General features: G+C 35.1%; 1 protein-coding gene across 1 annotated transcript in view; it reads left to right on the top strand.

Moving 5' to 3' along the window:
- LOC108734476 (type-2 histone deacetylase 1-like) overlaps positions 1-5,084 on the top strand; it is a 19,120-nt gene that overhangs the window by 5,272 nt on the left and 8,764 nt on the right. The window lies entirely within an intron of this gene.

Genomic DNA, 5,084 nt, shown 5'->3' with positions numbered 1-5,084 from the left:
ACCCTACGCTATCCTTTGCTTTATATCCCTACTACTTCTTCTGTCCTGACTTATCTGAGTTCCTAGATACTTAAGGGTTGTACAATGTACGGTCTGAATTCTAATTTGATATTCCCCTTTATCTTTATAAGAAGTAACATTTTGGAAATCCAAAATAATGGCTTATGCAATTTCTTTGTAGTGATTTCAAATGTACAACTAATGTCTTTATAAATCCGTTAGAAATTCATTTCATCATCAACTAGTCATGAAATTCTAGTTATGTGAAATTAGCGGTCACCATCCCTTAGTGTCATCAGAAGAATTTCTGTTTTGCGAATATGTATTAAGTGTATGTACTTAAACTATCAAACTTTTATTCCTTCAAAGAATATCCCAATCCAATATTACAAATCCCTTTTAATACACAATTAAAACCAAAAAACACGTAACTAATTGTTTATTTACATGAATTATTTTAGTTGTTAAAACAATTTCGTTCAAGTGCCTTCTGTTTCCAGATAAGAACATAATTTACTTTACATTTGAATATTTTGTCCATCATTATTTATCTGAATATATGATAATTACACACTTTCGAAATCAGAATAAAGGGAATTTCAAATAACTGAAAGTAAGAAGGGTAGTGCTCCATTAGTAGTGCTAGTGGCGAGGATGCTGTTGTGTAATAAGAGAACTGCATCGCTTTTAGATGCATCTGTACATCACTTATCATGACAGATGCAAGTCAATCAACTGCATGACAAAAAAGAGAATTTTCATGCGTTTTCAGCGATGTAGGTACATCCCATATTGATATAGAAAAGAATAAAGACACAGATATCGTGCTTGCAGCGTCTTGTGGCAATCGTCCTAAGCCGATCCTGTCTACACCTTTTAACTGGTATTAGATTGAGGAGTGACAATAGATATTATCCCACTCATTTACTAATTATAAGTGCCCGATCATCATTGTCAAAATGTCATCGTTCCGACCTCAGTCTGATCGGCTTCGTGGATAACCGGCCTTAGTAAGTGAGTTTCGTGGGCTTCCCGGTGTCTCGTTGGTTGTTCAGTTTAGCGTTTCAGATATTTAATACCCTTCAAGATTATGACATTTTGTGACAACAGCAACAAAACATTCCCTCATTAACCTCAGGTCATTATGATTTCTTGAGAATTAGTCGTAATAAACGCTATGTCATTTTAAACGGAGTCATTATATCCAAACTTTCCTATAGAGAATTTAATATGAAAACCAAACATTACACTTCAATTACTTCATATTAAGCGGTCGGTCAATATACGCGGAGTCATCATAAACGAATTCCACTGTACGAGATATTTTCAGATAGACCTGGTTGAAAAAAAAATCCACGTTCACGAAATCATGCTTTTTCGCTCGTGCGAGATAAAAAGATTAAATGTCGATAAAGAAATATGGATTTTTTTTATATTCGACGAAAGAAAATGCACATGGAATATGTTTTTTAAAAACACGCATTCATAAAAGTGCAGTAGAATCCGCTTATAATGACATCGAAGAGAAATGACAAACACGTCATACTAAGCGGGTGTCATACAAAACAGTAGTGTCCGACCGAAAATTCGGTTTCGGTTTCGGTCGAGTTTCGGCAAAAAAACGAGTTTAGGTTTAGTTTCGGTTCCGGCGGCAAACCTGCCGAAACTACCACCGAAACCGTTCTCGCGCTCTGCTCTGTCATGTTCGGCGCGTTAAATTCCATCCAAGCGAAGTAGATTAGAAATCATTTAGCATCTTCAAAAGAAATATGAGTCTAGTCTACTATACTTACTCAAATAAACATTTCACCTATTTTAAGTATTTTTAAAGCGCAATTAAAGTATTTCCTTAAATGAAAGGTTGTTATGTTGATTTTGATTTGATTATCAAAATGTCAAAGACTGCACAGCTATGTGATTTAAAGATAAAAAAATAAAACTGACTGATTATAATAACGTTTTCTTTATTTTTCTCTNGATTTTATTTATACATATGTGTTTTTGTGATATTAAGTTTTTTGGGGGACTCATGTACCATGCACCTAGACGGTTTGTAAGCATACGTTGTGACTTAAAACCTACCTTGAAAAGGCCTCAAATTAAGAAGCGAAACGTCGATGTTGGTTTTGCTTTAATAAATCTTGAATTGAACACTACAAAAAAAACGTGTCTAACACGTACGGTAGGGTTTCGTACTTAGTTCTTGCAAAAGGGGTTGGGCTGACAAATAAAGGCCCTTTTTAACACTTTCTTATCCAAAGAAATACTCGAATGTTGAACTGACTAATACAGTCGAACCCACTTATAATGACATCAAAAGGAAATGACAAACACGTCATACTAAGCGGGTGTCGTACAATTAAAGCATAGTCTTAGAAAATAAAGAACTTTCTATTTTGGTTAGTTATTTAGTTTAATAGAGAGAAAAACTACAAATTGTATATATTCATTAACAGAAAAAGAAAAAAAAACGATGAATTGTAATATCAGTATACGAAAACGTTATTATTAATCATTTGGGTCATTATAGCCAGATATGATTTCTTGAGAATTAGTCGAAATAAATAACGTCATTTTAAACGGAGTCATGCAATTACTTCATATTAAGCGGTTGGTCAATATAGGCGGAGTCATAATAAACAAATTCCACTGTACATTTAAAACAAGGCAGTTTTTGTGTCCGTTTTAAAAATTCTGCAGTTTAATGTCCCCCTTCCTCTCATTCTAAAAGTTGTTAATGGATACCTGAATTCCTGAATCACATTTACTTATGTTATGTAACTTAATCGAAGCAGATAGATAGTGTGTGTAATCCCATTCACAAAACTAGAGCTTTACTTTATTGTCAAACACAATTGACGATTGTTACAATATACATATTGTTGCGCGGTAACGCAGTGTGGAATTGTTTCTTTTATCTAGACGTGTTGTTTGCAGAATTACTTTTTCTCTTCCCTTATGGTTACCGTAAATCGGGTAACACGATACAAGCGCCGTAAATCAAAACCAAACTGTTTACATTGCTCCGTCCGCAGACTGCATACCTGTACGTACCTACAGGTATTATAAAGTCGCGAAGCGCACGCGGCTAAATAATAATTAATGAAACCGTTTGTTTCATTGACAAAAGCAAATACACCTCGAAGAATGTTAGTAAACAATTGACAGTTTATCGCGTTTGTTTTCTGTTTTACTTACGAAACGGAATCGATTTTCAAAGCGTTCCGGGAAGAGATTGGTAATTTTCAATTTGTTTCCCTTCAATAGTAATGCACTTTTATACACAAACGTGCACAAAACTGCAATCAAATAACAATTCTATTTTTATTATTCAATTAATTATGTATAGTATAATCTATGTACTGTATGTTACTTCCGTCAGAAAGGTAATTATTAACAGCGTACCATTATTTTCATCAGAATGTAGAATCGATCACAGGATTATCATTTTACGCCAATAGATCATTGCATCGATGGATAATCGCGAAGGACTTCGCTGTTTACGAACGTAAAATCCTTTTGTTCCTTACTTTCTCTAAATATTCGGAGCATTTCCCTGACCGCAAAATTGAATAGTATATAAATTTCGTTTTAAATACATATGAATAAAACACTGATAATAAATAAATTTTAACTTCTGATTAGTGTCCGACCGAAAGTTCGGTTTCGGTTTCGGTCGAGTTTCGGCAAAAAAGCGAGTTTCGCTTTCGGCGGCAAACCTGCCGAAACTACGACCGAAACCGAAACTGCGTTCGGGAGTTCTCGCGCCCTGCTCGGTCATGTTCGGCGCGATAAATTCCATCCAAGCGAAGTATACTATACTTACTCAAATAAACATCTCAGCTATTTTAAGTATTTTTAAGGCGCAATTAAAGTATTTCCTTAAATGAGGGGTTGTTATGTTGATTTTGATTTGATTATCAATAAGTGAAAATGTCAAAGACTGCAGAGCTATGTGATTTAAAGATAAAAAAAATAAAACTGACTGATTATAATAACGTCTTCTTTATTTTTCTCTCAAAACATGATCCTCATAAGGAAGTTTTAGTTTCGGTTTCGGTTTCGGTCGTAAAAACCAGTTTCGGTCGGACACTATTTCTGATGTTTATTTTTACCTTGACAATTGTTTCGGCGAATACTAATAGTTTCTTCGAAAGTTATGTGGTAAACATGAAGAAGTCAAAGTTTGGCGAAACAATTGCCTATGTCACAGAAGTTAAAAGTTATTCATCATCATAACGTCGTCAGTCCTAAGACTGGTTGGACACGCATCTGTACTCCTTCCTATCCTGAGCTAATCTTCGCATTTCGCTAAAACTAGAACATCACACATCCTTTACTATTTGCGAATAAAAATCTAATCTAGGTCTACCTCTACCCCTCCTAACTTCCGTTTCTGTCTCTCATGCCTGAGAAGGTGTCCTATCAACTCGCGTATTATTATTGACATCCATAGAGTCCTCTGTTCTCCTATTGTTTCTAATAACTCTTCATTTCTAACCTTCTCTATCCACGGTATCCTCATAATTCGCCTGTAACACCGCATTTCAAACGTTTCTAATCTTTTCTTTTCCCTTGCGTCCACCGTCCATGTTTCGCACTCGTACGGTGCCGCGCTCCAAACATACACCTTTAACAATCTTTTTCGAATTTCTAAATTAATCGTTCGCGAGCATAGAAGTGATTTATTTTATTGGCAACTCGACCCTGCGTTATCCTCTGCTTAGATTCTTACTAGTCCTTCCGTCCTGACTTCTTAGATACCTAAAATCAGTCACTTCTTCTAATTGTTCGTCTCCTATCTTTACATTCGCTCTTTCCCCACTTTTTCTTCCCTTGCACACCAGTATTTTTGTTTTACTATTACTTATTTTCATAAAATACTCTTTTGTCAATATCGTTTTCATTTTATTTAAAGCTATCTCTAGGTCCTCCTTGCTAGATGCTAATACTGCTATATCATCTGCAAATCTAAGCATACTAATCTTTTGCCCTTGCACATCTATCCCTACAGTTGTACTGTCTTTAATGATGTTGATGGCGTCTTCGATGTATAGATTAAAAAGTAGCGGTGACAGTGTGCA

Source organism: Agrilus planipennis, unplaced genomic scaffold (assembly GCF_000699045.2).
Source record: "Agrilus planipennis isolate EAB-ADULT unplaced genomic scaffold, Apla_2.0 scaffold129, whole genome shotgun sequence".
Lineage (NCBI taxonomy): Eukaryota > Metazoa > Arthropoda > Insecta > Coleoptera > Buprestidae > Agrilus > Agrilus planipennis.
This window is presented reverse-complemented; position numbering and strand designations above follow the sequence as displayed.